The sequence below is a fragment of the Trachurus trachurus genome (genome assembly GCF_905171665.1).
Source record: "Trachurus trachurus genome assembly, chromosome: 8".
Classification (NCBI taxonomy): Eukaryota; Metazoa; Chordata; class Actinopteri; order Carangiformes; family Carangidae; genus Trachurus; species Trachurus trachurus.
Window position 1 is genome coordinate 5,754,597 of NC_139905.1, and position 20,512 is coordinate 5,775,108.

General features: G+C 42.7%; 1 long non-coding RNA gene across 1 annotated transcript in view; it reads right to left on the reverse strand.

Moving 5' to 3' along the window:
* The window catches only part of LOC310990241, a 40,105-nt gene extending 34,453 nt beyond the window's left edge, over window positions 1-5,652 (reverse strand). Inside the window, exons 1-2 of the long non-coding RNA XR_014595576.1 lie at window positions 5,567-5,652; window positions 4,546-4,625 (exon numbers count right to left, since the gene is read on the reverse strand). This is a non-coding gene — a long non-coding RNA (uncharacterized lncRNA). The remainder of the gene's footprint in view (window positions 1-4,545; window positions 4,626-5,566) is intronic.
* Window positions 5,653-20,512: the final 14,860 nt, after the last annotated feature.

The window sequence follows — 20,512 nt, forward strand, 5'->3', positions numbered from 1 at the left end:
TGGCTTTTCTCAAGCACGAGTAAGTAAGTACCAGCTCAGATCAGATGACAACATCCATCTCCGTGCGGCGGTGAAGCTATGGCGGGGTCACTTTGTGCAGATGGAGGTCTGACTGCAAACAAAGTGCCGTGCAGCTCAACGGAGGTCGCCGGCGTGCTCAGGCAGCGTCTCGCTCATTTCGATGCCACCTCAGTAAGAAAAGTATAAAAGAACGGTATAAGGACTTCTACGGTGGCCCTGAGGGCTCAATGTACACTGCAGCTGAAAGAACACGCATGCAAAGACACAAATGTGGAAACAGGTGCAGTCGAGAGGAAGAGTGTAACACTAAATGCAAGGGTCGGCAGATTTTAGCATTAAAAGAGCTGTTTGGGCCCTTTCCCACCCAATTAAAAACTGACACGGAGCCACAAAACCTATTTGACCATTAAATTGTCACATGCACGAAAATACAAGCGTGTCGCACCGTGTGTGCACCGCGCCGCGTCTACATTGAAAGTAATGGGTCTGTGCATGCAAAAGACGATACATCTGAACGGCCCCCCATGCACACACTCTTTTGCTCAGATAGGCAGAGAAAACCTTGCATTGTTGGGTCACCTGCAGCATATTCTTTTTTATTAATAAGGGCGAACCCCACCCCCCAAAAAAATGCCACTTTATATAATGTCTATTTCAGTATGCCATAATTTCCGTGGCGTACAGCAGCCAACCATCAACCTCAATATGAAACACAAATACATCAGTTCAGAGTCTATATTCAAAATAATAGCTCATTAAATTAATTATATCACCTGTTTAATGTGATTTCTGCCCCTGAACTTCACTGCACAACGTATCCGTATCAAGGTTGTGAGACGTCACTTTGATTTTCACGATTGCGAGCTCTCATCTGTGAGGTGCCAGCGATGTTTACTTTTGATGTGGTTCATGGTGGAAAAAAACTGATGTGACGCATAGTATGTGGTGTGAGCTCAGCCTTAGTTAGCTTTAGCTGGGTCCATCACCGTATTGTGTCCCAGGAAACACTTCCTTTGTGTTCTAGGTTTCTGCAGCTCATGATGAAGTCGCTTTCCTTTCCGTTTGTGTCGTTGCAGGTGTTTCCCATCGTCCACTTCCTGCAGCGCTCGGACCTCGGCTCCTCACACCACAGACACCGAGGGAGGCTGAGGGCGGTGTGTTGGGATGTATGTGTGTGTGTGTGTGTGTGTGTGTGTGTGTGTGTGTGTGTGTGTGTGTGTGTGTGTGTGTGTGTGTGTGTGTGTGTGTGTGTGTGTGTGTGTGTGTGTGTGTCAGGCAGCTGGCGGCGTTGACTGACAGTTCAGGTGAGCGGCGCGGTCGGCTCGGGCGCACGGATCCGGCTCCTCTGACTGATTTGAAGTGGCTTCAATTAACTGGAGCAGCGAAGTGTGAGGGAGGGGACTCAGGGAGGGAGGAGGAGGAGGGGAGGATGGATGGGTGAGGGAGGGGGGTGGGGGGGGGAGACGAGACAAGCCTCCTGACAGATTTTGGAGGGGGGGGGTAGATGACAGGTCCTCTAATGCCCCACCAAGTTCAACCTTTCTCCATCTCCTCGTCGCTAATTACTAAGTATCCATACGGAGACGCTTGTCACTGTGATCACAGCAAATTGGCTGTAACTGCAGGGTCAGGGAGGACTGTCACACACACACACACACACACACACACACACAGGACACGCACACACACACCTCGTCCTGCAACAAAACAAAACTCACACTGGTTTTCACCATTTTTTAAAGGGATAGTTCAACATTTTGGCAAACTGGCCCATTGCCATAATCCCTATAGTCATAGCAGTAGGTTCGTTACCTTTAATTGTCGGTGCAAGCTATTTTTAGAACGGCGGAGCAGAACCGTGAGCTGCTCAGAGCTACGCTACGGAGGCTCATTATGGGATTTCTTGGTTTCCCTCATCAAACTCATCAAATACACAATCCAACAACTCCAAAACGCTCTGGTGGACAAGTTGTGACCTGCACATTCACCACACTATGAGATAATAACACAACGTTACCAGACAGAGTTGTTTAGAGGTAAATACAGAGACTGCTTGCTGAAAAACTGTCCCTGAAGGCAACGGGCATCAGTGGTTTTGCATGAATTTACCTCTAAAACAACTCTGTCTGGTAACGTTGTGTTATTATCTCATAGCGTGGTGAATGTGCAGGTCACAACTTGTCCACCAGAGCGTTTTGGAGTTGTTGGATTGTGTATTTAATGAGTTTGATGAGGGAAACCAAGAAATCCCATAAGCCTCCGTAGTGTAGCTCTGAGCAGCTCACAGCTCTGCTCCGCCGTTCTAAAAGTAGCTCGCACCGACAATTAAAGGTAACGAACCTACTGCTATGACTATAGGGATTATGGTAATGGGCCTATTTGCCAAAATGTTGAACTATCCCTTTAACACTGAAACTATTTTGAGGTTCCCAGGAGAAGCAGAAAATCCAATATCGCACACAAACACACTCACAAACACACATCTGCAGAAAAAACAAACAAAAACACATATTCATGTTGTTGCTGCACGATGCTCTGTCTGCATGATAATATAGAAGAAAAAGGAGGTGATTAAAATATTCCAGTGTTTCTCCAACAAATCCTACACACAGATTTAATTTTCATGCACACACACACAGAGCAACAGGGATGTCACTGCCAGAAGTGAGATGTTACTTTGCACGAAGGTTAAACCGCCCGCTTCCCCCAAAAAAGCAGGCGGTGAGAGCGTGGAAAATCAATCTGAGCCGTGTCGCTGTGATTTTTTTCTTTTTGCACAAAACGCGGCGGCGCTTTAACTTTAAAACCAAACAATCAGCACAGCAGCAGGTTATTGTTGTGTCACATCAATAATGCATCTATCATGTACCGCTTCCTCGTCTCAGCACACACACACACACACACACTGATGCACTATTGTCTTACAGCCTCTAACTGAGCTGAACAGAGTGAGCTGCTGCTTTACACTCTATTTGTTCTGGCTTTAGCTGTGTTGCTAGTTTTGCATTGTCTAATCAACATGGGGACGTTTTTCAGGATTCCTACACATTAGAAATTTCAAAATTCCTAATTTCCAGACTTCTCGGTAGAAAAAAAACTCAAATAATTTATGACATTCGAGTAAATTAATCATGCAATTAATCATTTGTTCTCATTATTCTGAATTGTACTGTATGCCATTATGTCGCCAAATCATTTCCAGGAGATTGTAGCTAGGTACAATAGCAAAATAACCCAAATAATGTCAGATAAGACTAAACCCAGATAAGTATTAAGATAAATACATTTCCATAGTACAATAGTTTCCATTTTCCATAGTTTTCCAGGCTTGTACTTGGTCTTGTCTCGGTCTCAGTCGAGTTAGATTTGGGATTTTTTCTCCAGACCAGTCAAGACCATAGAATATCTCTCTGTCACTCACTCACTTTGGTTTATGTGATGTAATTCAATAATTTCGAGATAATTCAAATAGTTGTACTAAAGTATCTGCTTGTGTAACCATCTGAACAACTTGGTGTCGACAGTGGGAGGAGACTTCAGCAGGTTCTGTGCTGTGTTCTTCTGTTCAATCCAGACTTTGTTTACATTAAAGGTGTTAGCTACAACTTTAATTCCTCCCGGCCAGTAGGTGTCGCACTTACACTCGCCTAATCCCACTCCACCTTCAATTGTACTGGTTGCCAGGTGGGTATGCCTATAGGGAGCGGCTAGTACAGTAGCTAACTAGGCTAGTAGCTAACTAACCCTAACCGTGTCACGTGACATCAACGTACTAATGCTGTTGGTGCAGAGATAATTTCTTGTCGACGTAAATATTTAATTTTGGACCAGTCAAAATTTATAAAACAATTATTTCTATACTTTCCTTTTTTTTCAGTAAAATTAATACTTTTATTCTGCACTCAGCACTCCTCTAGACGTTCTGTGGATGTATTATTTTTTGAAAAATGAATAGTTTTAATGAAAAAGTTGTAGCTATAACCTTTAAATATGGTTTAGATTTTAGATCAAATCATCTTTTCTTCTTAGCTGAGGAGGAATAATGTAAATATCAAGACACATGATTATTATGAGGACTGGTAGTGGATACAGTCATGGTCTTTAAATGGTCTCGCTTTGGTCTTGGTCTGGACTCGGTCTCAGGTTCGGTGGTCCTCTTGACCACAACACTCTGAGCCTCCGTCCTCACAAACAATTTCTTCTTCTTCCTGTTTTGTTTGTGTTTTTAACTACGACCTGAAAACCTCACACTCAACTGCAATTTATAGGATGAGGCGTCTGCAGCTTCCTCTGCATCTCCTGCTGCTTGGTATTCCTCCACCGACTGATCGGCCTTTAGCTCTTCTGTCGCCTTCGTTCTTTCTGAGGAGGTCTTTCTATTGTGCGTGTGTGTGTGTGTGTGTGTGTGTGTGTGTGTGTGTGTGTGTGTGTGTGTGTGTGTGTGTGTGTGTGTGTGTGTGTGTGTGTGTGTGTGTGTGTGTGTGTGTGTGTGTGTGTGTGTGTGTGTTTTCTTTCTATTCAAACCTTCAAATCTTCCTTATTTCTCATTCTGGACCATCCAGCTCCACCGTCACCACCACCATCACCATGCAGGGGAACGCCACCTGAGAATATCGTAGTGGTAGTAGGTGTTGGTTTCTTTCTCAGAAAGCAAAAAAAAAACAATAATGCAGCAGCTCGGGAACAAATGAGTAAAAAAAAAAAACTGTAATTTGCTGCTGAATCATTTTTTTCTTTCCAGTATCAGAGCAAAAACTGGAAAAAATGACTGGAAAACCCATTTCCAACCTGAATAAAGATGTAAAACAGGTATTTTCTGTGCACGTGTGCGGACAAATCAGTGGAAATGAGTTATTTTAAGACATAAAACGTCTTTTTTGTGGCTTTAATTTTGAAAAAATATAGTTTTATTGAGATTTTAAAGCCCCAGTATGTAGGAATTCCCCCCATCTAGCGGTGCAGTTGCATATCTGAACGTATTCTTTTCTAGCGTTTTATGGGCAACAACAGCCCAACCTGTAGGAAATCGAAAGGACAAAACTTCTCAACAATTTCACTTTTAACCTATAATCCATATTGATCTTGCAGAAAATACAACAATATTTGCGATTTTTTGACTATTACTGTAAAAGGTGAAAGGGACAAATTTAGCCTTCTAGCTCCATAGGGCCCCATTCATTCTGCGTAAAAAATGGCGATGCAACATGGCCGCCTCGGTTTGGTGCGTCGCCCATTTATGTAACGACTTGTAACAACTCATTCTAAGGTACGAGAAAGCTTTCATTTGTATGCGGGTGTGATTCCACTTCAGTGAAATACGTATTTATGAAAGACAGATTTGATTTTTGCTAATAAAAAGCCAAATAAAGTTACATACTGGGGCTTTAATGTGCTAAAGCTGCTTCAAACACCTCCCTCCATCCTCCACAGTAGCTACACTTGCCAATTTCCCAATATTAGTACAGACCACTGCCCCCCTCTCCCCCTCTCCCTCCCTCCTCCCCCCTCCCCCCTCCAAAAGATCCTCACCCTATTTGATACTCACCTAGATCAAAGTCCCTCACACATCTGTTCGTCTCGCTGCTGCCACGGCTCGCCAGCTGGACTCTGTCCGTCCGTCCGTCAGGTCCGTACCTGCCTGCATGCGTCTGTAGGTGTGTCAGTGCTGCGTGTGTGTTGTGGTTGTTCTTGTTCTTCTTCCTCTTCTTCTTCTTCTTTGGCAACAAGCTGCACAACAAAACAAAAAAAAAAGAAGAAACCCAAACAGCGGAAAGAATCAACAAGACTGTAGTTGTGAGAGCAGACGTGGGCGTGAGCCAGCGCCTTATCATATTCTTGCAAGAGACTCCTTGTCAAGTTGACTGTTTGTGTGCACATCTGTTATGTAGGAGACCTGAATGCAGATAGTGTGTGTGTGTGTGTGTGTGTGTGTGTGTGTGTGTGTGTGTGTGTGTGTGTGTGTGTGTGTGTGTGTGTGTGTGTGTGTGTGTGTGTGTGTGTGTGTGTGTGTGTGTGTGTGTGTGTGTGTGTGTGTGTGTGTGTCTGTGTGTGACAAGATATTACAAAGACACATGTTTTAGGAAGACTGTAGTGAGGTTTACACAGCGAGGCGGAACAAAGTGGGACAGCGGTGGCCCTCCTCCTCCTCCTCCTCCTTACGTAATTACACCGGCTTTAAAACACTGATCCACATACAAACTGTACAGAAAAAAAAGAAAAGAAAAGAAAAAACTACAGGGATTAAAAAGGTTTTTTCTGCCCGAACTCGTGATTCTCAGTCCACAAACACGTCGAACACACATGAGAAATTTTAAAGTCTTTGTGTTTTTTTTTCTTTTCTTCTCTGCTGGAGAAAGCAAGGTAAGTGGATTTAAGAAGTGGGTCTGTGGCTGCAGCGCTGTCCTCAGATCAGCTCCTTCTCTTCCCGCGGAGCCGCTTCACCTCAGACAAACTCACAGTAATGTTCAGGTTCATCCCACAGCTTCTTCTCAACTGGATTCAGCTCCAACAGGTGGTTTTTTATTATTTTTTATTATTATTTCTGTGTTTGAAGTCACTGTGTTGAAGTTTTGCTTTGAAGTGGAGGATGGTTGTCCTGCCGACCGCTCTGACATCATCCTGTCACAGCACCTTGATAAACCTGGGCGCTCGTTTCTCCCTCGGTGACGATGATGATGATGATGAAGCTGTGGATCCGTCCAGGTGGGTTGTCCTGCCAACCAGCGTCTCCATAGGGATGATGTTTTCATGTCAGTGGGCAGTGAGACTCCCAGTGCTGAACGTTCTCCCTCAAACTATTCAACCAGTAAACAACCTTTTTTTTTTTCAAGTTTGGCTTTTGACTGAATTTCATTTATTTTGTTTATCTTTTAAAAACATATTAGCTATTTATTGTTATTTTTTTATTTTCCTTATCTTGCTTTGAACTGCTTGTTTTTGTTGAACCCTCGAGGGGAAACCCTGGGTCACCTGGAGAGCTGCTGCCAACTTCACCAGAAACTCTCTTCCAGTTTTTTGTTTGATATTGACAGACCATGTAAAACTGTTAGATCGTTGTTCTGTTTTCCTGTGTTGTATGTATGTGTTATTTTTTGTCATGGTCATGTGGTGGAGTCATTTAACATATTGGGCCCAAAAACGCACAAAAATCACATAGTAGGTTTTTGATTTATAAAGTTTTACTATTTTATTCCCACTATTCCCTTTATTATTTTATTTTTCTACCCTTTTTGACATATTTCTTTCTAATTTTGATTTATATATTGTATTTTTTATCTTTCTTTCTTATCTTTACGACACTTTGAGCTGCGTCTTTCAGCATGAAGTTTGATTGATTGATTGATTGATTGATTGATTGATTGATTGATTTGGTTCGTTCTTACCTCATTAAGCATCATTAATATTTACAGTTTCAGTATTTAAACTCTCTTTTTTGCATGCACTTCATTTCCTGAGAATACGAAGAAACTCCAAAACTGTTTCAGTGTGTGTGTGTGTGTGTGTGTGTGTGTATGTGTGTGTGTGTGTGTGTTTTTTAATAAGTCAAAGTGGCTCAGACTCGCTCCACCATCTGCTTCCACTGGTTGCACTCCAAGTTTTCTAACTCGGCGTTTGTTGATGTTATTGACCAACGAGTTCACACACACGCACGCGCGCTTCCAACCTGCACTCCGAGTGCAGCTTTTAAAAAAATTAGATTGACTTTATCCACAAATTGTGAAGATCTGATCATATTTTAAGGCGAATAACAAATATCCATCAAGTCAGATGATTCCAAGAGACACTGGACTTGTATCCAAACAGGAAGTAGAAAAGTCACAGGTGTAAAACGGAGCCGCCGACTCATATCCACTGATCAAACAGCAGCTGCTTAGTTGGAGCAATAACATCTCTTCTTAAAGGGATATTTCAACATTTTGGCAAATTTGCCTATTGCCATAATCCCTATAGTCATAGCAGTAGGTTCATTACCTTTAATGGTCGGTGCAAGCTGTTTTTAGAACGGTGGAGCAGAGCCGTGAGCTGCTCAGAGCTACGCTATGGAGGCTAATGGGATTTCTTGGTTTCCGTCATCAAACTCATCAAATACACAATCCAACAACTCCAAAACGCTCTGGTGGACAAGTTGTGACCTGCACATTCACCACGCTATTAAATAAACACGTATAATTATGTAACATTACGACACATGAAGCAGATACTTGGAACTACTTTTGCTTTTGAAGTCACTCCACCCTGCAGCCGTGTCTGGAATGTAGTTCCGGCTGCATTTGCCTCTAAAACAACTCTGTCTCGTAATGTTTAATAATTATCTCATAGCGTGGTGAATGTGCAGGTCACAACTTGTCCATGAGAGCGTTTTAGAGTTGTTGGATTGTGTATTTGATGAGTTTGATACCGCGTGCCGTGCAGAGCTCACGTCTCTGCCCCGCTGATCTAAAAACAGCTTGCACTGACAATAAAGGTAACGAACCTACTCCTAAAACTATAGGGATTATGGCAATGGGCCAATTTGCCAAAATGTTTAAATATAACTCTGACCCATAAATAGCCTATAGATAAAAAAAAATCTTGGATATAATCTTGATGCAGGCATCGCAATGTTAATGTGATGTATGAAAGAGCCCATAGAGACAGAGAGAGAGGGTTAGGGAGAGAGAGCCCAATAACAGTACAAGGAAGTGAGTGAATAGACCCACGGTGGCTCTCCACTCCGGCGTAGAGGTTTGCTCTGGCAGTCTCATTAAAATCCTCCAAGTCTAATTCCCTTTCAAATACCACCTCTATCTAAATAAACATGACCGAATACACTTACTCACTGCGTTCTCACACACACTCACACACACACACACACACTCACACACACACACAAACGCCTGCCTGACTTCCTGCCAACCAACCAACCGCAGACGAGGAAGGATTTCACATCACAGCAGAGCCGGCTGCTTGTGTTTGGCCAAGCGTTATTTTCCAGAAACGTTTTTTTTTTTTCTTCTTTTTTTTGTGGATTGTAACAAAAATGTCTGAAGCTGTGATGCTCTTAGGGCTCGTAACACAGCCGATCCATAAAGACGCCGCCGCCACCACCACCAGCGGCCTGACATTTAAGACATTTAAAGTAAAAAAAAAAAGAAAAAAGAGCAAGAAGATGATTGATCTGAGTCGATTTTCTTTTACGTCCCAGCTCATAAAGTCCAGAGCTTTATATACGTTTTAAAACGGGCGCGCAAATGACCTGAAACTGTGCAGAAATGTGAGTCGCAAGTCGCCTCAGAAGTGAAATAAATCCAGACTCTAAACACTATAAAGGCCGACGACGACTCGGCACTCGGGCCCCAGATGTGCTGTCTGTGCAAATGAGTAGGGGAGGGGGGAGGAGGAGGGGCTGCAGGTTCTCTGTATTCAGGACCAGGCAGCGCTCACACACACACACACACACACACCGCCTGTGGGCTTTTTACCTCCGAGAGAGAGGGAGAAGAGAAGAGAAGAGAAGCGATGATCTACATGAATGAATGAAATATCTTAAGATCGGCGTGTTTACACATACGTAGCCAGGAAATGTCAATCAGATGCAAAATGCAGCAGTTGAGCCCCTGAAAGAAATGTCAAAAAGCTCGCCCAGACTCTGTGATGTGCTGGAGTGCGGACGGGCGCCGTTTGATCAATACCTTCACCTGAAATGAATATGTGATCATGCTCTCTGTCTCAAAGCGGACAAAACACACACACACACACACACACATATACACACATACACAACCCAAATCGACAGGCCTCATTTTTCAAGCAAATCTGTTGAAAGTCAGAAGAAGAGGAGCCTGGGTAACCTGAGTGATCCCAACGTCACTTCTAGTTTTCATCGTTACAGATTAAAAGAAATCAGACCGAGGCTCATTATTACACCGCGGTTACAGAGAAGCGAAGCCTCATCATCAGTGCTTCGACATTAACTGCTTCAGTTTAGAGCTGAAACGGATGATATTTCAGTGGCAGAAAGTGGTAAAAATCTGTTTAACTTGTTTAACTTCCAATTAGTTCCAGCTTCTGAAAAGTGTTTATAGAACTGTAAAGTGAATGTCTTTGGGTTTTGAAACACACCTGTCAATCAATTATGATATTTAATCACAATTATTCACATGAGTGTCCACATTTCATCATGATTAATCACAATTAAAACCATGTTTTTTGTCTGTTGTGATAATGGAACAAATACGCTGCTTTATGCAAGTATAATGTAATTATGCATGAATTTATATTTTCCTGTTTTTGTCAAACACTTTCTGCAGTATAAATTAAGTTATTAATACTACTACAACTGAAAACGAATGATAATTATTGTCCTAGAGGAACTATGCTAATGATAGTCCGATGTTTTGCTAACCCTCCTCTCGGCCATATGCATTTGTTTACAATGAAGCCGGCGAGAAATCAATCAATAGAGCGGTAGATAAGGTTATAGTCCTATATCATAAACGGTGTTACAACATGTATATTTGTGTAATCTGTCATAAAAAAAGATTATTGGTTACAGAGCGCGTTTGTGTCGTGGTGCACAGACGAGAGCTGGGACACCAGGGACTGACCCTGATCTTGCAAAGCTGTTTTTCAGCCAAGAGAGACAATAAGTGACACGCAAGTGGAAGGCAGAGAGCCTCCATTAGCCATTTATAAAACCATCTCAGTTACTCCAAAGCTGTTTAATTAAGGTAAAAATTTAGCATAGTGAAGCTACAAACGCTGCATAGTTCCTCTTTAAAAGCCTCACTGTGTCTGGCTCCATGAATGTGGAACTGAGCTGGTTTGACATGAGACTGCAGCTGATTCACGCTATAGGACAATGTGGGTTAATCACATGTCAAATAAATAAAAAATAGTTGTGTTAAATGGAATTTGCATTAATGCATTATTATCATATCAGATATACAGCCCTGATTTTATACCTTAAATACTTTTAGTCAACATTTGAAGGAAACTTCAGGGTGGTTTGAGCGACTGTTGTTTTTCTAAAGAGACATTAACTCGTGATTTCATTGGGACAACCTGGATCTAAGGTGTTTTGTGCAACTTGTCCCAGATCTTTAAGAAGAAGGACGTATTCTTTCGGTTTGAAATATTGTCACTAATGCAACATGCTTGGTGGAAACACAGTGGAGCCTTTAGCAGCTAAAGAACCGGACGCTTCCTTCAGAGGTCGGTGGGAACAAACCAGGTGGGAAGAAAAGATATTAAAGGTGTTCAGAAATGGCCGTTTGTCGCGCCTCCTTTTACGAGTTTCCACAAGTTGCTGCTCGAGTTTACCCGAGTAAGGAAAACGAATTTGATTGGTCGTTATCAAGCGGGGGGGATATTCAATGTTTGGGGCGAGACCGAGCTCCGTGTGTGTGTGTGTCTCAGACGTTTGATTGACGGATGACGGATCCAATATCAGTGGCTGATGAATCGTGAGCAACGTGACACATAATTCGTGCACCTGCATTATCCAATGCAGAAAAAAACTACCCCACTTTCATCCCGGATTTACTCGAAAATAGAATTTTGCACAAAGTTTGGCCTACATCGTCTGATAGATGAGTTATTACACTAGGACCCATAATGGGCTCAAATTCAATTTTCTTTTCTGAATACCTTTAAACCACAAAAAGGTTCATATTGTTCCGTCTCAGCTGAATCTGTAAATAAGTGGAAGCAGCTGATATCACAATAAGTCCATGTTGTGTTAATCGCGTCTTTAAACATGGCCTGAAAATCTGTTATTTTGTTAGGACGGTCGGAACAGAAGGATCCAGACTTCCTGTGTCAAATATGCAGATAAAAACGTGAGCGTCGTCCACCACAGGAAACGAGGAACGACCCGGTCAACAGTCGCCGTTGCCCCTTCCTGTCGCCTCCGTCCCTGAGACGTTTTGTCCTCCCGTGACCCCCGGAGGGTCTACAGTGGTCTGGTCAGTTATAGGACAGGGAGGGAGGGGGGACGGAGGACAGATGACAAAACACAGGCCACCGAGGCCTGACGGGGTTGACCCCAGCTATGTCTGAGCACGGTGTGAGCGAGGTCCGCTGGGAGGGAGGGGAGGGGGTGAGGAGGTGAGGAGGGAGGAGGAGGATACAGCTGCCAGACAGGGAGGTGGGAGACAATAATACAGGAGCAGAGAGAAAGAAAAGGATGCAGAGAAATGAAGAGCGAGACAAGACACGGAGAGAGAAGAGAGAAGAGGGGGAGAGGCTGGATGAAGGATGGGTCGATGTACAACGGGCTGATGAAACAGAGCGAGAACGACAGAGAGAGAGAGGAAAGTGGAGGAGTCAGGAAACAGAGGAACAAGGAGGCGAATTAAGAAGAGGGAGGCCCTGAAAAATAATAATAATAATAATAAAAAAGAAATGTCAGAAGGAAGAGAGGAGGATTACATTTGTACTGTAACGTCCTCCTGCAGAGAGGTTTAGACACATCAAGCGCTCGACTACGATCACAGAGGAAGAATAACTGACACAATTAAGAGCATCACTGTCATCACAGCCAATCAAACCCAGCGCTGCACACACACACACACACACACACACACACACACACACAGAGTGAATACCATGCAGACACCTTTAGTGTGCAGGACGAAACCATCCCATCACAACACGTCGTCGAGCTCATTTGCATCCTGAGAGGAAAGCTGACATTTAAATATAATCCTGCTGACATGCAAACTAAGTGCAGCCAATTCCATAACACACACACACACACACACACACACACACACACACACACACACACACACACACACACACACACACACACACACACACACACACACACACACACACACACACACACACACACACACACACACACACACACACAGACACACACACACGAATCGGAGTAAAAAAAACAGTGGCCGACCAATCACACTCAGTGAAATACAGACTAACTGTAACTCTTCACTCTGACACGTCTTCTCCTTCTGTTTCTCCTTCTTTTTACAGCCAACGTTCATCTCCAACCTCCATTTTTCTCCCTCCACTCCACCACCTGCCCTCCCTCGCTCAGGTTTTCCATTCTCAATCCACTTTGCTGCTGCCTCCATCTTTTTTTTTCTTCTCTCCCCTCCATCTCTCTCTCTCTCTCTCCATCCAAAACAACAGCCATCGCAGAGAGAGGGGCCATCAATCTTCTTCAATGAGACCAGAGTGCGAGAGAGTGCCAAGGCTACAGCAGATTACTATCTCTCCTTACCTCCACTCAACACGGATAACATATAGGAGGTGGAGGAGGAGGAGGAGGAAGAAGGAGTCCAAGAGATAGCAGTCGGACGGATTAGATCTTAAACGTCTAAAACAAACGGTGGAGGTGTGTGAGGTACAGGAAGATGAATCCAAACTGGAAACTTCAAACCTGACGGAGCCGATGGAGAGACATGGAGCTTACATCACCTGTAGTACACCGGTGGAGCGCTGTCAGCCATCCATCATCATCAGAGAGACCTCACCATACCATGTTATTGCAATTTGTGATGTTTTATGACACTAACTCAACTCTTGTTTTATTACCAACTAAGATAAAACTTCATTTTTATTCTATTAAAAAAAAGTTAGAAATTACCAGGATTTCACAATAATTAACAGTATTATTTTACAGTAACTTGTTGTAATTAAGTTCCCCTGTAATATCCCAATGAATACCTGTAAAAAATACAGTATCCTTTGATTTTACAGCATTTAACTGTTATTTTACAATTAAATACTGCAATCAAAAACCTCCTGTTATATCACAACAATGTCTGTAATGTCACAGCAACACAGTAAACAATGCAAGGATTTTACAGCATTCAACCGTATTATTACAGTGAAATATTGTATTTTCAAATATTCCCTGGTCACATGACATAACGGCACTGAACCAACTGAACCTGAAGATGCCATTTTCCCTTTCTCTTCCGGACTGAATGGAGAAGGTGAGCTGCATGCATAACACCCATGTTATTTTAAATATGATAATAATATTGACTTTCAAATGAACGTTTATCGCATGACACAGTTTATATTTTTTTAGCAAGTGCCCGAAATTGTCGAACGTTCTCTCACTGCATTTGCTAATAGTGATAGCTGTCTTTTCACGTTAGCTTTGCTATTTACTAACGTTACAGCCTGGACCAGACAAATGCAGCCTCTTACTATTTTAATTTGAATACGTAAATAATGTACTGTACATTATGCTTTTACTGAACCAAAGTGTTCATATGATAAGATAATGATATAAAGGATGATGACTCAACATTTGGTCAGATATAGTTGGGTTTGGGCTTTTTTTAATGAAAGTGGGACCCCTCGGCCGTATCGATCACATATACCTTAAAGAACAGCTATAACATTTAAAAACAACTTCATAATAATTTTCTGATATGTGTGAAATTAATTTTACGTTTTTTATTTTCCCCTCTATACTTGGTCATGTCAATTTTCTACCACCACAGCCCTACTGACGGACGTCGATGTCCCCCAGATCCGCGATGTTCTGGCCTGCTGTGATCCAGACCCTGACAAGTCTGCCTGCATCCTGCTGCTCCTAATGTCGTACTTCAAAGAGCCAAAGGAGAATTTGATGCTTGAAGCTGAAGTGTAAGATTTTTTATTCAAATATTTAAAATGCAAAATGAGTGATTAACGCAATTTATTACCTTGTATGATTGACCTCTGACCAATGAACAATATTTATTCTACATTAAATCTCTGCTATCGTGTGTTACTATGTTACAGCCCTGTGCCACTGCTGTGGACGTCAATACTGCAGAACTCCCCACCACCGCCTGCTTGATCATTCAAGGTAATGTTTCTTGGATCTTTTATTGACATTTCTAACTCGGTATTTTGTTTTGATTCTAGGAATTTACATGGCCACAATAAACATTTGTGGAGCACTTTATATTTGAAACAGATCTCAAAGTGCTCATAACACATGATGTTTTATCTGTTCATTTCAGGTGACATGATGAAGCCCTCCGGATGGCTGATATCCATCGAGGGACATGTGATGGGCCCACCCTGCTTTCTTCAGCAGCTATTGCATCTTCAACCTTGAGTATCCTGTCGCTGGGCAGTCACTAAAGGTATTGTATAAAGATCAGATTTGATCTTGTAATTCATATTATAGTATAGGTTTCTAATTCAGTGATCAGCAATCTTGATGTTTTTCATGCAAGTAACCGTTTAGATCCCAATATGTGGTTAGTTTTTCCAAATGATCAAAGGAGATCCAACAAGTTTGGATTATAAGTCTATTAGGGTGTGATATGGGAAAATGCCTTGACAAATGCTGCCTGCAATACATAAGTCTATTTAAAACTGAAACTATGTTTGCTTGTTAACAGGTGCTTCTTGGACATCGAGGAAGAAGTGGACCAAAGACCAAGAAGTGGACAACAATGAACCCTCATGTGAGCACCCTTTTGAGGAAACTACCCCTTTCTGACATCCCTTCATTGCTCTCTCCCTTCTCTTATCTTGCCATGTAGGCCTCATTCCTATCCTCTTACTGTTATTGTGACACAGCTAGGTAGTGAATTCCACGTTTCTGTACAATTTCTCTGTATTTTAAAGGGATAGTTCACCCAAAATTGAAATTTCACTCATTATCTACTCAACCTCATGTCGACTAAGGGCTGGGAGAAGTTTCAGAGTCCTCCGTGGCTTCTCTGAGTTACAGGGGGTCTCGGCGTAGCAGTGCATGTCAATATGACGGTTGCAAATGGATACCAACTGTCTTCGTAACAAAAAATTTGGACGAACTGGGAAGAGGACAGATCCTGGTTCGTCCAAATTTGACGGACCAGGAAGAGGAGCTTCAAGAAGCTTCCGCTACAAACAAGCTTGAAGAATAGACTTATTTAATTTTTTGGGGGACAATTTCGCATTTCGGGGCTTCAATACAAGACGGACATTACATACGAGCAGCATGGAGGTATTTGGATGTTTTTTGGTGTGTCTTTTTGTTACGAAGACAGTTGGTATCCATTTGCAACCGTCATATGGACATGCACTGCTACGTCGAGACCCCCTGTAACTCAGAGAAGCCACGGAGGACTCTGAAACTTCTCCCAGCCCTTAGTCCACACGAGGGGGAGGAGATAATGAGTGACATTTCAATTTTGGGTAAACTATCCCTTTAAGATGGCTTTGGAAAGTTTATAACTGTTGAATTTCTTGAATTCTTGAATATCTTGGCATTTACTGTATGTATGTATGTTTTATTTGTAAATAAATATGCCATTGGGCTAACAGTAAATTGAAACTTTGTCTGCATTACTTATATGACTTCCACAGTATACATTGTAAATTCACAATAAATTACTATGAACTTGTGCATTACATTTACAGTACACACTGTAAAAGTACAGGGCCTTGTTGTAATGATGTACAGCAAAAGGTTGTAATTCCCCAGTAATGTACTGTAATATCACAGTAATTGCTTTGTCATTGAAGCTGTAAAGTTACAGTATACAGTTGTGCTTTTACAACAATGCATTGTAATATCACAGATATGAAATTACAGTAAATTGCTGTGAGCATATTTCACAGTATCCTTACTGTGCAGTTGGGTATCTAACAGCTTGAGGATAAAAACTGTCTTTTAGGCTGTAAAGTGTAAAAACTAAATGTAAAGTTGTTTTTTAAACTAATCAGCTGTTGATAACAAGTGTTTTTGTTTGTAGTTATGACAAAACTAACATCAGAAACAGCATCGCAGCCGCCACCTGTGGTTTTTTTAGGTTTTCTAACCACTGCTATTAGTTCTGATTCATCTGTCGTAAACGAAGTTCAACTGAAATGAGACGAGTCTCTATAGTCGACTCAGGATTTTAAGTTTTGCGATAACAGCTAAAAGTGAGGTCACCATTTTGTTGTGTTGTCCATATAGACTACAGTATATAGTGAGAACTTATAGTCTATACACTGGACTCATAATAGCTATCCCACAATGCATTGTGAAAAAATGTATACCATCATGCATTGTGCTTGCACTGAAAGACAGAAAACCAATGCAAAGAAGTAGCATCCGAAACTTTCTGAAAAAACTCTCAGGAAATAATGAATGAGTGAGTGATTTCTGACGCTTGGTCCCAATGAATCTTGGGAATCTTGCATCATAAAGGAAGAACCTACTGGATTAGTTGCCCTGGAAACGAAGGCTGCATTTAAAGGAAAGCCTTCGAGATGGTCGATTTGAGAAATGGCTAATACGTAACTCGCAACACAGTGGCGACGACCAACCGTCGGACTGACTTCATGAAGAGTTTCATCACGTTGAGAATAAAAAAAAGCCGCCTTTTCATTTCCAAGCAGCACAACGAGTCAAAGTTTAACAGGCCGACTTTGAAATGTGACTTTTTGCAAAGGTATCTCAAATGAACAAACTGTCAGAAAAGTGAATGGTTAGTAATAAAAATAAATATTTGCTGCTCAGAAGCTAACATCAAACTTTTAAGGTGGAATGTTTTCCTGTTACTCAATGCATGGGAATGATATGAAAATTAATAGCTTTGAACCAGAACCGAGAATTTCTGGCTGAAGACGCCTGTGAACACACTAAGGTGTTGCCAGATTTGGTTGGCAAAATGCACAAGTATATTGGCTGCAGGTTTGGGTAACAGGAGATACCCGATATTAAAGGGCCTGGGATACCGATCAGAGCCAAAAAAAAAAAAGGGAAAGAACTTGATCAGGACCCTGGCTCCAGAATTAATGTTGAAAAGCTGCGGCTGATATAATCTGCATGTTTGACATTTGAACAGCTAAGCGTCTGTCAGCTCTGGCTAAAAAAGAGAAGCTTAAAGAGGGTGAGAAGAGACGAGGGCTTTTACTGAGAGAGAAAGAGAGAAACTGCTGCTTCTGGCGTCGTCAGAGCTCAGTGAATCCCGATCCATGATGGATCCCAACTCCTCCGACTGGTTCGGGCCCAGGCGTGTGGAACGTTGACGGCAGCTGATGTTTATTTACTCGACAAGACACGGGGAAGCAAACAGTTGGTGGTGCATATGTGAACGTGTGTGCAAGTGTTATAACCCCTGAGTTTGCAGCTTCCTGATACTTAAAAAAAAACTCTCACAGTTTAAAAAAAGAAAAAAAAAAAAGGTGTGGTTGTGTGTGTGTGTGAGAGAGAGAGAGCCCCGAGTGTGACGGAGCACCGACACTCACAAAGGTGGAAAAGCCACAGCTGTGACCGTGCAGCCGAGAGAGGGGTTTTAACAAGTCGCCTCACTGCCCTGTGTGTGTTATAGTGGCAATAATCCACACACACACACACTTTCACACACACACACACACACACACACCATGTATCACCAGCAAATCCGAGGCCAAGTGTGTAATTCCGAGGAAAGCCCGTGAGAGGAGGAGATGGGGAACATGGGAGAGCGTGGAGGAGAGATTTTGCATAGAAAATTCTCCCATTAGCAGCGAACACAGCAGTGGAGGCGCTGTGATCTCTTATTACTTATATACAACACGGTCGTCGGGAGCAACGCAGCATTGTTTGTTTAATCCAAGGACACAACAAAAACCAGAGACCACCAACCCCTGACAGCCATACAACCACAATCGAACATGATGGAGCCTAATCGCTATGCAGCTTCCTCACTGAGGAGGAGAAGTTTCATATGGGGTTTGTCAGGCATAATGAGCTCTCCTTGTGGTGTCACAGCTCTGTTGAGGAGGAAGGTTGAAGGGATGGTTCACCCAAAATTGAAATTTCTACTCACCCTCGTGTGGTCTAAGGGCTGGGAGAAGTTTCAGAGTCCTCCGTGGCTTCTCTGAGTTACAGGGGGTCTCGGCGTAGCAGTGCATGTCCATATAACGGTTGCAAATGGATACCACTTTTCTTCGTAACAAAAAGACACACCAAAAAACTGTCGAAATTGTCCCGAAAAAAATTAAATAAGTCTATATTTCAAGCTTGATTTGTAGTGGAAGTTTCTCGAAGCTCCTCTTCCCGGTTCGTCAAATTTGGATGAACTGGGAGGAGGACAGACCCTGGTTCATCCAAATTTGACGAACAGGGAAGAGGAGCTTCGAGAAGCTTCCGCTACAAAACAAGCTTGAAATATAGACTTATTTAATTTTTTTCGGGACAATTTAGCATTTCGGGGCTTCAATACAAGACGGACATTACATACGAGCAGCATGGAGGTATTTGGATGTTTTTTGGTGTGTCTTTTTATCACGAAGACAGTTGGTATCCATTTGCAACCGTTATATGGACATGCACTGCTACGTCGAGACCCCCTGTAACTCAGAGAAATTTGAATTTTGGGTGAACTATCCCTTTAAAGTTAGAGCTGTCCATGAAGCTGTGGCTTCTGCTGGGCCTCTGGGCGACACGGTGACAGAGAAGAAGGAGAAGAAGCAGAAGGAGGAGGATGGGGAGGAGGCAGCGATGATGCTCAGCCCACCACTAAAGACTTTGACACTAACATAATCACTGATAATTGATTCGGCTGGTGAAGGAAGGTGTTGCATTAAAGGATAAAAACGGCGGCGCGGCGCTGAGGTTTAATGGAAGCTGATGGGGCCGACACCGCCTGTCACACGCCATCTAATCACACATGAAGGAGAGAAGATCCTGAGGACGACGTCCTACACACACACACACACACACACACACACACACACACACACACATCATCACATCGCTATCTATCTATCTATCTATCGGGGCCCCAAGACCCATTCAGCATCCTCAAAGGGGGCTTTGATCAGCCGGCGGGACCCGGGGGGCACAGGGGCCAAGGACAACAGAGAGGCAGAGTGTGAAGACGTGGAGATGGAAGAAGACAGGCTCGCGTCCTTCGCCGCCGAGTACGGTGGCCCTGAGAGCTCAATCAACACCCTGCGACTCAAGAAAAGACACAGAAGGACACAAACACGCTGCAAATTCAGAACAACGATGTCAAATTCAACAACACGCGCAAATGTGAGCAGCTGGAGGTTCAATTAAGGTGTAATTTAAGCTGCAGGTTGTTGGCATTTTGCAACTTTGCATGTGTTTTCTTAGAAGATGCAGTGAAACGAGCTCTTAAGGCCACCGTACCTGAGACATACAGTGTGATGGATGGAGACAGCAGGGATTGAATTTGAGTGCACAATCACAGGTAATGTTCCCACAGCTGGGTTGTAGTTTTCCTGCTTCCTGTGTGATGACTGATGAGAAAGAGAAGAAATAATGGCTAAAAAACAAAGTTCTGTCGCCATTTTTATTTAGATCTGATCTTTGCACCTGGAAATGCACTTCTGCACACATTTTCAGCAATGTTTAGAAATGATCAGTCAGTATTTGCACCCGTGCATCAGACAGAAGAGCATCCAACGTTCAATATCCATGATCCAACATCCAGTATCTAACATCCAATATCCAACTTCCAGCGTCAATCATCCAATATCTAACATCTAGCATCCAACATCGAAGATCTAGCATCCAATATCCAATATCTACTGTAACATCCAG